Source organism: Loxodonta africana, chromosome 11, assembly GCF_030014295.1.
Source record: "Loxodonta africana isolate mLoxAfr1 chromosome 11, mLoxAfr1.hap2, whole genome shotgun sequence".
Classification (NCBI taxonomy): Eukaryota; Metazoa; Chordata; class Mammalia; order Proboscidea; family Elephantidae; genus Loxodonta; species Loxodonta africana.
Window position 1 is genome coordinate 55372612 of NC_087352.1, and position 12905 is coordinate 55385516.

The following is a 12905-nucleotide window of genomic DNA, read 5'->3' on the forward strand; positions in this document are numbered from 1 at the left end:
GAGACTCTCCCATGTTCCATGCTCCACTCCCACAAATTGACATTACATAGGTCAATTTTATGCCTATGTGCCTGATTTCTCCGCACTTTGGTTGTTAGAGTGTGCATTTGGTATTTTCCTTGTAGGTGCTTTAATTGCTTGCTTGAGACAAGCTATAACATAAAGACAGAGGAAATAACACTGGGCCGAGAGCTAAGAAACCCAAATCCACTTAGGCTCTATTTTTATACTGCTATGTGGCCTTGAGCAAATCACTTCACCTCTTAGTCCTCAACTTCCTAATCCATAAGATCAATGAAATGAAATAATTTCTGTCTGGAAGTTGGCTCTGAAAATGTATAATTAACGGTGAAATGTCAAAGTTCTTGGAAGACTCGGTAGGTAGATATTCAGGGTCAGAAGAACTTCCTGAAATCCCTTTATCATTCCATCAGCATCTCTCAAGAACTGGATCAACATACAAATCTTGATTTTATGTTTGAGAAAAAGGTGCTTTATAAGGCTAACTGAATCAGTCCATCCCCATCACTGTTTTCCTGGGTCCCCCAGAGCCTGGGATATATGAGAAGAACACCTAAAGCAGGTTTTTTCCAACCTTCCTGTTGAAGTAGTTCCAAAGAATGTGTATTTCAGAGGATCTGAGGTATGGATCAAATTAGTATGCTGCAAATTACCATCTTTAAATTCAAACAAAGTTTACATTTTACTCTATATGTTTGTTTGTTAATTTTTATCGTGCTTTAAAAAAATATGGAATGCTTCACGAATTTGCGTGTCATCCTTGCTCAGGGGCCATGCTAATCTGCTCTGTATCATTCCAATTTTAGTATACGTGCTGCCAAAGCAAGCACTCTATGATGTTTGTTTTAATGATATTTGGAATTATTTAACATCAAGTGACATTAATGCCCCAAGACTATGCACTGAGTTTGGTGTCTTGGTCACCCTCCTAGTATATCCACCAAGTTGAGAAGCATGGGTTTTCCAGCAATTATAATTCATAGAGTGCACCATGTAAGTACACAGGTTGAGACTAATGAATATCATGGAATTATTTTTTAAAATTACTCTGGACTATGTAATATATGTAGATATAGACACAAGTATAGTTGCAGTTATATATATACGGCTGTATCCAAAACAGTCACCTTAGTGGCCACTACACTTATTCCAATAATGCAGACATTTCCCACACATTTTTAGTGCTCTTTGTGGATGGCATTTAGAGCCTGCTTGAAAATCATACAATAAATTAGTACTACAAATCTGGTTCACTTCAAACATGCTTTTAGCCAAATATAGTAAAGGTAGGAGAAACCAAAAACTCACTTGCTTATTCTGTCCTCAACTTCTTTAGAAATCTCTGTGGAATTCTCAGGCCGAAGGGGCAGTTTGATGGCCCTAGAGAGAAGACAGAATAAGAATTTTGGAAACGGTGGAAGAATTCCTTTAGGGAAAATTACATTGTCTCTCCTTAATCATCTTAATTATCATACATTTTTGGGAGAGTATTAATTGCTGCAACCACTTAACAGCATCCAACAACCTGTTAAAGGCATATATGACTTTTGAGCCTGGCATTTCACTGGTAGAAATTCATCAAATATATATAGAATTACATGTGTGCAAATAGGAAGGTAGAAAGATTTTTATTATCGTATTTGTCTCCTAATAGCAAGAGACTAAAAGGATATAAATATCCATCAGTAGGGGCTGGGTTAAATAAAGTATGTTACATGTAGGCCTTGAAACGCTTGACAGCCAGTAGAGGATACGAAGTCCATCGCCATGTACTAAAAAGGAAAAATTGTCAAGATACAGTCTTAAGGGATAAAGTCAAGGCACAGAATTGAGGGAGAGTCACTCTCATTTGTGTTATTAAAATAAGGCAATGTCCTTGCATATGTATGGCAAGTTCCTGGAAGGATATGTAAGGAAATCTTAAAGCATTTGTCTCTGGAGAGGAAACGGCAAGTCTGAGGTGAGAGAGATATTTACTTTTCATTAGATACTGAATTTGTCCCATGTGTATGCATTGCCTTGTGATTTAAAAAGAAAATACTAGAGAGAGAATGAGAGAGGGAGAGAGAAGTGGGAAGATTTAAAACAAAATCAAACTCAGGATAGATACCTAGTCTCCCATGGTGGCTCTGTTGAAAAGCATCATGCTCTTTGCAATGTTAAAGTTCTTTTCTACTTGCTAAAGCTAGACAGATCACTAGATCCTCACACCTTAAATTCAGGGGCTCTCTACTGACCTCTGACTCTTCAATTCTCATGGGAACTTTTCCTAAATTGGTTGAGAGGGTGACAAGCACTGCTTATATTTTGGTTTTACTTGGTTGAGAAAGCTGATATTGTGAGAAAGGCTCAGGGTGAATCCTGGCAATTGGGGCTGCAGGAGTAGTGTTTATAAATTGGAGAAATGCTTTTCTGCTGAGGGTTTCTTTCGCAGACTGGGAAGTCTTCTCAGTAGGCAGGATTCCAGTAGCTTTAGGTTCACTTGCAAAAGCTTTCTCCAAATGCAAAATCCACGTAAGAGTTTTCAAACTACATCCCTAGAGACCAAGCTTGTTAAAATTGTTCTTCCCCAAACAAATGTATATTCAAAGAAACAGGGGAAATATTTATTTCACAGTTATCTCCTGGCCCTAGGGACAAACTCGAGTGTTTCCTGTTGACTTATGACCAACCTGAGGGGCATATTAGCTAACGCCTGCAGGGGTCAGTCCTGGGTTCAGTGCTCCTTAGTGATATTTTGTCCTTTGCAAAGGGTGCAAGGGTACAGGTGGCATCAGGTAATCAGGAAGGAGGTGGCATCATTTTGGAGACAAGAAGGGAATCCAAATTATGTTAGTAAATTGAAAAGGTGAAGAAGAGAAACAAACAGAAGGAGAGAAAATACGGGAAGTACTTAAGATGTGGAAAAGGTAACGGTCAAACTCTGGTGAAGAACCATTCACAATTAAACTCAAGGGTTAGCATAGATAACAAGCCATCATGAATTTTTTTTTTTTTTTTTTTTAGTCAGTATTTAATCAGAAAACCCATTCTGTGAGTCACAGACAATGGAAGAAAACCGTTATTTTCTATTGAAAGCTAGTGAGGCATTATTTTGAGTTCTCTTTTTATTTCTTGGTTCTAATGCCTGCCTGGAAGGATACATTAAAAAAAAAAAAAACAGATATGGTGATATAGCTGAGAAATATTACAAAAAATGAACTATAAGAGCAGGAAAGATCACGTACATAGATTTCTAAGAAGCATTGTGTGAGTCACTTCAGGAAGGGTGCCTGAACTTCACAGTAGCTGAAAATCTACAAGAAAGGTTTACTCAGGGCACCATGTCTTTGTGTTAATGAATTAAGCCTTCAAGATATCTCAATTCCAATTCCAACACCCCTGGGAGTATTTTAAGGAGATGCTCACATTTGCACTATAGACTCTGATGGAGCTTGTGCTTCTAGTTCATAACACTTACTGAAATTGTAAGTAAGTAATTAATTCCTTCCACAAATATTTATTTTGCACTCAAGCAGTATTCTAAGCTTTAAACTCTGGTTTCAAACTGGCCAGTTCTTTGCAGAGTTCCTCCTTTCCTTGGAGTAAGATATCTTAGACAACTTAGAAAACTCACTGGCAACTCTCATTTTTGCCCGGACATCTCCTTGTCCACATCCAAAAACTTATTATGACATTTTCCATCTTCCAAGTTACCACAGGAAATTGATTACCCAAATATTTCACAACTACAATGTTCTCGTTTTTCCAGTTTCCTATAGTGGTTTTCTTGACATCTTTCCAGCATCCTGTCCATTCCCACAGGTGAAGTAGATGGCACATAGTTTAGATTTTTGTTATGCAAACACCCCATTCCAGGCATCAATTTCTGTATAACTTACCTAAACCGAAAAAAAAAAAAAAAAAACCAGTGCTGTTGAGTGAATTCTAACTCATAGCGAACCTCTAGGACCACAAAAATGCCATATAACAACCAACCACAAAACAGTGGCTTATAACATAAGCGAATACTCAGAGACCTGCGGGTCAACTGGGCAGTTTTTCTGGTCTTGGCTGAGCTCGCCCATGTGTCTGAGGGCAGCTGTGGGTCACACAGGCAACTTTGCTGATGTAGAACGAACTTAATTTGGATAACTAGGGTGACCTGACTCTGTGCCACATGTATTTCATTACCAAGCAGGACAACCCAGACTTGTTTTTAAGGCAATCTACAGAGAGGCAACAGAGCAAGCAGAAATGGACAAGATTTCTCTGCTTGTATCATATTTGTCAAGGAAATACACATAGTTGAACTCTAAATCAAGAAGAAGGGAACTATCCTCCACCTCTTGATAAGGGCAGCTGCGAAGCCATATGTGAAGGGCATAGATAGATACACGCAAGGGTAAATAATTGGAAATATTAACATAATAAATCTACCAAGGAACCCTAGTGGCATAGTGGTTAAGTGCTACGGCTGCTAGCCAACAGGGTGGCAGTTCAAATCCACCAGGTGCTCCTTGAAAACTCCATGTGGCAGTTCTACTCTGTCCTATAGGGTCCCTATGAGTCAGAATTGACTCAACGGCAATAGGTCTTAAGTTATAAATCTACCAGAGAGACTCTTCCATAATCTAGATCAAAGATGTTGATGTCCTGGTGGCAGTGGGGGTGGTGAGAAATAGTCAAATTCTGGTTATTTATGGGGGTCAAGGTGATAAAATTTTATAACTGACCAGATGTAGAGTATGAGAGAAAAAGAAATATTGAGGTTGATACAAGTTTTGGCCTGAGCATGTGGGAGAATAGAGTGAGTAATCAATGAAGTGGAAAAGGCTGTACAATAAACAGGTATGGAGGTATAAACAGGTATAAGGACATTTATCTCGAATATCTTTCCAGTTAAAATGGCTACAAAACAAAACTTAGTGGCTTACAACATTGATATTGCTCACAAATCTGCAGTTTGGGCAGGACTCAGGGGGAATAGCTCATCTCTGCCCCACTCGGCATCAGCTCGGGCGGCCAGAACCACCTGAAGTCTCACTCACTCATGTGTCTCATGGTTGATGCTGGGAAGACTCAAACAACTAGGGACTAGAAGAGCTGGTGTTCCTCAGACATGTCTCTCACATTTGGCATGGTCTTATCACATAGTCTTTGCAATGTGGTGGCTTCAGGGTAGCAAGACTTCTTATGTGTCAGCTGAGGGCTCCCAGGATGCATGTCTCCAGGGAGAAGTCACACAGCATCACTTCCACTGCTTTATATTCGTCAGAAGTGAGTCCCTAAGGTCAGCCCACTTTCAAGAAAAGGGGATTGGCACTCCATCTTGGTGGGAGGAGAGTCAAAGACTTGGTGAACACATTTTCAAAGTACCACAACACAGTAAGCAAGATGCCCATTAGACTTCCAAGTAGAGAGGAGAAGGAAGTGCTCACATGCATATACCAGCCTGGAACTCTGAGCAGAGATCCAAGCTGAGGATATAAATTTGAGAGTCAGAGAAGAGGACCACAAATCAAGTCCCAGAACATACCAAAACTTAAAAATTGGAGAGATAAGGTAGAAGAAGCAAAGGCAGTGGAGAAGGAGCTGCAAAAAAGGTAGGAGAAAAAACAGGAAGTGTGATTTCCTGTAATTATTTTGAAAATAAAATATATATCATATGAGGGCAGGAACCGTGTATTCTGTCTTTTTGTGAATGCCCATCGCTATGTCTGTAGATACTCAAAAATCGATATTGGTTGGATAGGTAAATGTTAAACTATAGGAAAACTCAAGATAGGGGCTCAGTGACTGGGATGATGGGAAACAGAAAATCATGAAGAAAGAGATAGTAGTAAGGAGTCTTATTTTTGGCATATATATAAAGCAGGTGGAAAGGCATTTCTGGAATTCTATAAGCTTGGGTCAACTGGCACATCACAAAGATGATGTTTGACATATTGGGAAAGGATAAATCCTCCAAAGAAGAGAGATAGTAAAGAGAGAGGAAATCTCAATGACAGAATCTTGGGGAACGACAGCTTCTCACCATTGCCCTCTAGCTCGGAATGATATAGTTAATGCTTTGCTTTCTACCCTCACCTTATGGCTCTCCTTTCTATGCTCTAATCACATTAGCATCCTTTCTTTTTCATAACAACCTTGCTGATCTGTGGCATACCAAAGATTGTAAAAAAAGGAAAAAAATGTTTGTTTGTTTTTTTTAATTCTCTATTTGGCATGATTTACCACATTTCAGATCTGCTTGGTTGAAGCCTTTATATATCCCTGCTACTTGCCCTAGGAGCAGGAGAAAAGGGAGAGTGATATTGAGGCCTAGTATGTCCAGCACAATAGGTCAAGGATGGACAGGTTGGGAACAGAAGATAGGAAGAGAACATAGAGTACTTAGTATGTGTCAGTAGCTTTACACATGTTACATTATTTAATTCTCACAACCACCATGTGAATTTGGTATTAACCCCATTTTATAGAGTAGGAAACAGAGGGTTAAGTAATTTCCCCTACTGGTTTGATCCAGTACAAGGAATGTAATAGGTATGGGAACTTAGCCACAGAAAGGCTGGGGTTCCAGCTCAGGAAACTCAGCTATTGGAAACTAGCATTCAAAGCAGGAGTTGTTATCGAAATCCTAGGTCCAATCCGTGGGGTCTAGGAGGGCAAGCCAGAATCACAAGTTACTGGGAAACTAACACACCAGGCACTTTAAATTTGAGCAAATGAAATCAGAGTTGATATTTCCAATAGAATTATAGTACCTGCATGGTTCCTTTTGAATAGCATCTAGAGATAGCATTTGCATTTCATATGTTTGTGATAATTAACCATTTTGAAGGGTAGCGTTGGTGGAGATAATTACACAACTGCACATATATTTATAGTTCCCTACACAATCATAGGTGAGCAGAACACTTCACTGTTCAATTAATGACTGTTTAAATAATAGCCTGAACCACTGAATCGACTCCCTTGTTGAGATAATATAGCTTTGCAAAATAAAGTACAGGAGTGCAGAGCAATGCTCTTGGAAATCGTGTTATAATGCCTAATAGTGAGAAACTTGGTGCACAATAATGTGACCTGAGGTTAATATGCAAAGCAGAGAGGTCTTCTCTTTTATTGCAATAGAGACCTCTGATAATCAAATAAGTATTCGTTGAGAATTGTACTACATATTAGGTGTTATAAGGAATATAAAAATAAAAAAAAATAGTATTTGTCTTCAAAGAGCTTACAAAATGTAACTCAAAGCTCAGGTAGCAAGTGCAAGAGAGGTGGAATAAATAATGTCTTCCCTGCCTTCCCCCTCAAAGTTAGAAATCACTAGGGAGTGGGGGTAATTTAGGAAGGAGTCCCACAGAATGAGAAGGAATATATGAGCAAAGTTCCAGAGAAGTACATGGTTATTCAGGGCATGGTAAGTGGGTAAGTACAGCTCAAAGGGAAGGTTAACACTGGAGGGCAATAGGTCCTAAGACTAGAGTAGAAGATTGGAGACAGGTTTTGAGTTTCAACTCAATGCATTGAAAAACGTATTGAGAGATATGACATAACTAAATACTTCAGGAAGACATTTCTGATAGTATATACAAAATGGTTTTGTCCTTAGGTTGGTAGTTTGAATCCACCAGCTGCTCCTTGGAAACTCTATGAGACAGTTTCACCCTGTCCCACTGGGTCACTATAAGTCTAAATTGACTCAGCTGCTACAGGTCTTTTTCAATCAGGAAAAATAATGGCTAATCAATATATGTTCCACTGAAATAATCTATTGTCATTTTCTTTGCATTCAGACTCCTCCCCTGCCTTCAAAAATTGTTCATAATCCAAGGAAAGAGACTTTCTTTTTTTTACTAAGTAATTTATCGCCTTATGGAATTATCAACCTCTATTTTTTTATTTTTTTATACTCAGGAAAGGTGTACATCAGGGTTATATCCTTTCACCATACTTATTCAATCTGTATGCTGAGCAAATAATCCAAGAAACTCCACTATATGAAGAAGAATGGGGCATCAGAATTGGAGGAAGACTCATTAACAACATGTGTTATGCAGATGACACAACCTTGCTTGCTGAAAGTGAAGAGGACTTGAAGCACTTAATGATGAAGATCAAAGACTACAGCTTTCCGTGTGGATAACACCTCAACATAAAAAAAAAAAAGAAAGAAAATCCTCACAACTGGACCAAAAAGCAATATCACGATAAACAGAGAAAAGATTGAAGATGTTCAGGATTTCATTTTACCTGGATCCACAATCAACACACATAGAAGCAGCAGTCAAGAAATCAAGGGATATATTGCATTGGGCAAATCTGGTGCAAAAGGCCTCTTTAAAGTCTTAAAAAGCAAAAATATCACCTGAAGACTAAGGTATGCCTGACCCAAGCCATGGTGTTTTTAATTGTCCTCATATGCATGTTAAACCTGGACAATGAATACGGAAGACTGAAGAAGAATTGACACCTTTGAACTGTGGTGTTGGTGAAGAATACTGAATATATCGTGGACTGCCAGAAGAACGAACAAATCTGTCTTGGAATAAATACAGCCACAATGGTCCTTAGAAGCAAGGATGGCGAGACTATATCTCACCTACTTTGGACACGTTATCAGGAGGGACCAGTCCCTGGAAATGACATGATGCTTGGTAAAGTAGAGAGTCAGCAAAAAAGAGGAAGACCTTCAAGGAGATAGATTGACACAGTAGCTGCAAATACGGGCTCAAGCATAACAACAATTGTGAGGATGGCATAGGGCTGAGTAACATTTTGTTCTGTTATACATAGGGTCACTATGAGTTGGAACTGACTCAATGGCACCTAATAACAACAAGAAACATTCTATTCTAATTTTAACTGAAATTCATTTGTGGATAACTAAGCTGGTTTATCCACTGGTTACGTGTTTTTTTTCATCTGAAAAGTAAAGGAAGTAAGACATCGATCCTTTGTAAAAATGCTGTCCTGTTATAAAATTTACAGGCCAAGTAACTCAAAACAAATTTATTTTAGAATGTTGAAGAACTAATTCCTGCCGTCCACCTATCTTAGGTAAGGATCCATGAATGACTTTCTTCTACAGCAAATTATTGTTGAAATGAAGTCCAATATTGAGGCATTTAACAAGGGCAGTTCTGGGATATAATACCTAAAGGCATTTAACAAGCGTGGCTCTGGGAGACAAACTGATAACGAAGGAGAAGAAGGAGATGGGCTAAGAGACTGAGAGGCACAGAGCAGACCAGCAACATTGTGTAGGTGACTCCTCTACACCTGTTACGGGTGGTAACATGAAGTTTTCAGCTGGACCTCAAAGGGCACTGTCTTTGGCTAATGGGGAATTTATAGGTCCCTGACACTGGTTCTGGGTCAAGTTTTATAAAGACTACCAACAAAGGAGGAAAAGTGGGGCCTAAAAGGACAAGAACAGAGAAAAGACAATGTTCAAAAGCAGTTTGGCTAGCAGGATGGATATGGAAACCAGAAGGCTGCAGAGAGGAAACTGTATCATTAGATACTGCGTAGCAGGTAGATGGATTTGAATTGTGAAAAAGACAAGAAGGCTCAAAAGAGCTGTAATTTTCTAAAATCACCATGTTCTTCTTCATTCAACAACCTCAAATCCTTTGTCTTTCATTGTGTCTCTCATCAACATATCTTTTAGGATACATTCTTGTATTTCCCAAGAAAGATACATTGTAAATTTTCATAAACTAGTTATAATTTGACATTTTAAAATTGTATAATGATTTTAAAAAATCTCTTGCAAAAGGACACTTCCTTTTCCTTAAGTAGAAAAAAACCGTCTACATAGCAAGCCTATTTCTCCAAATGCTGCTAGAAATTAGGCAGCTAAAAATATAGTCTATCTTTTTTAAGCATGTCAAGTGGTTATGTCAGGTTGCTACTTTGAAAATGATTATGATATCAAAAATGAAAGATGAGGATCTCAAACAGGAAAGAGGCAGTGGTAGCCAGGGGAGAGTTTAACCTATAAAAGATACTTAAAAAAAAAAAAATTCATTGCCATCGAGTCGATTCTGACTCATAGGGACCCTGTAGGGTATAGTAGAACTGCCCCATAGGGTTTCCAAGGCTGTAACCTTTACAGAAGCAGACTGCCACTTCTTTCTCCCATGGAGCAGCTGGTGGGTTCAAACCCCCTTTCAATTAGCATCCAAGTGCTTAACCATTGAACCACCACAGGTCTTCCATAAAAAATACTATATCCATTTTAATAGCCTCAAGAGACAGGAACAAGGGAAGTCATGGGGTTAAAAAAAAAAAATAGATATAGAAAAGATTTTGATCAGAACTCAAAGGGTTGTCAGTTTTAGATGTCAAATCAACATCTTTTTAACCTTGAAAAGATAGAACCAGTGTGACTGATTGATTCAAACCACTTCAAGAAGCAGTAGACACCCCTAGAAGAGCTCTTCTATTAAAGCAAAGAGAAATGAGGAGCCACAAATAAAAGGAAAATGAAAATTAAGGCACAGAACAAGTCAACAAGCGAAGTTGACAAATTCTCTCTGCATCTCTCTCCCAATGGGTAAAAATAAAAGGACCATGGTACACAAAAAGAGAAAAATGCTTACAAGTTGGATTAAACTTTCTTTTGAGGGTTAAGGAAAATATTCCCCTTGGGGGAAAAATAATTGTTTCTGTTAATATAAACTAACGTTTTTCAAGAGAAATAATCCTCCTGTCATACCTTTTTTTTGCCAGATGCAGCTTATTAGAGCCAAAATTTTGTTGTTGTTGTTGTTAGATTTTTTTTTTTTTTTAATTCTGAGAAACAAAGAAATAAGCAGAGGTGTAAGAATTCTAAATGAGGCATTTTAGATGTGTTCAAACATGTCAACTAATAGCTTAAGTTTGAGCCTAGATGGGCTACCAAGGGAAAATTTACTAGTTCAAGAATGGACAGCTTTGAATTCCAGTACAATTTCTGCAGGTTAACTTTTGTTGCTGGGTGGCCCAAGACAGTTCACTCAACTCTCTATCCTTACGTCCTCGGCTGCAAAGTAGGAATCATTTTTCCAACCTCAACCTTATAACCATATAATAAGAGTTAATAAGATAATGGTTCTTAAGGGATTTCAATAACCTGAAAGAGAGAAGCAATAAAACAATATTTTATTATCATTAACATATGCATTTTAGAATAATTATTTTAATGGCCCAATTTTCTCCCATAATGAGTACTACAATCTTGACTAATTTAACTGGGGAGTGTCTTTTATGCTTGAGTTACTATACATGAGAATCAAATAAAAGAAAGCTTTCTCCTTCCCTTCCTCCCTCCCTCCCTCCTTCCTTTCTTCTCCTCCTTCTGTTAGTGTGTTGATTTTGCTGTTAGGTATTTACCCCCTGGAGAAAGTATATTTTTTGCCTTCTTTAACTTTCCATCTGTTAAAGTACCTTTACACTTACTGTTCCCATGTCTTAAGGTCTCACATTTCAGCCCAATGGAAATATTCCCACTGATTGTCATTAGTAGCTCCAACAGGCTGTTGTGAAGCTCTTTTCTCGTCTTGCTCTCGTGCACTGTCTATGCTGACAAACCCACATTCAGAACAGCATCTGTGGAGCTTGTTTTTGTCCAGTGTGACTCTGAAGAGAGGAAAGAAGAACAAAGTCATCGTGGAAGACAGAAGGGCTAGCTGTGCCATTGAAACAGCAGGCACTTTGAAGCATTGAAAATGATAATATGTTTTTATGTGTGATTTTCAGAAAAAGAGGAAAAACCCTCCCACACATTTTACAACATTTGGAAGACAAAGTGATTTCTGAGAAAAAAGGAAGCCAGTATAAACCTGTGGTATTCAGTTATTTCTCCACGATGATGGAATTGGTGCCCACATTAGAGAAAAAAACTAGAACAAAAAGAAATGGTTTCACTGGGGTCAAGGTGTGCTATGGTTAGCAAACTCAAGCCAAGGCTTGAGGGGACTCAGGAATTAGCAGACATGAGCTCCAGTCTATTCCCTGATACTGACTTTCTGTGTGTTTTGGGGGAATGCATCAGATACCTTCAGTTCAATAAACATTTATAGAGTACTTCTTAAGAACTAGGCAAAGAGGAAAGTACTAGGAAATCTAGAGAACAGAACTCAGCCCTTTATTGTGCCTGTCACTGGATGTGATCCTGATAGGTACTTTCTTTAAAGAATAGCTTATTCATTCACTCAACAAAGATCACTGGATGCTTATATAGGGCAAGGGATTATCTTGGGCAATCTCAAGGAACAAAGTATGAGATTGTTCAAAACTTGGGAGACAAGTAAGGAGTACTCAAATAATTACTGCATACTGGAGAGTAAAATAAATGCCAGGTAGACTAGTAAGACAGACCTGGTGATCTATTTCTGAAAAACAACCAATGAAAACCTTAGGGATCACAACTAAACATTGTCCAACTCACTTGCTTTGGACACATCAACAGGAGGTATTAATCACCAGAGAAGGACGTCATGTTTGGTGAAGTAGAGGGTCTACAAGAGCAAGGAAGAACCTTGGTGAAATGGATTGGCACAGTAGCTGCAACAATAAACTCAAACATTCCAGCCATCGTGAGGATGATGCAGGACCAGGCAATTTCATTCTGCTGCACATAGGTCACCATGAGTCAGAGTCAACTCAATGGTGGCTATCTCCTATCTATATTCACCAACAGCCTTCCCAAGCCATTTCCTGATAAGCATACAATCTAAATAAAAGCTCGTGTTTGCTGTGCAAATGTAACTTCCAAGAAAAATCCCTTGGGTGCCAACCTTCCAACCACGTTGCCTCTCCTGCTGGCCTAATACATGGGAAATCTGTAGCTGCAGCTGTATCACACTGAGATGGAAACTTAGCTAAGCAAGCCTAAGGGACTATAAGAAGGA

The 12905-nt window shown here is 38.6% G+C and overlaps 1 non-coding gene across 1 annotated transcript; it reads right to left on the reverse strand.

The window, feature by feature from the left end:
• Nucleotides 1-744: 744 nt before the first annotated feature.
• LOC111749652 (U6 spliceosomal RNA) lies at nt 745-851 on the reverse strand. Its single transcript, XR_002784853.1, has one exon. It is a non-coding gene; the product is annotated as a U6 spliceosomal RNA (small nuclear RNA).
• Between the last annotated feature and the right edge of the window lie 12054 nt (nt 852-12905).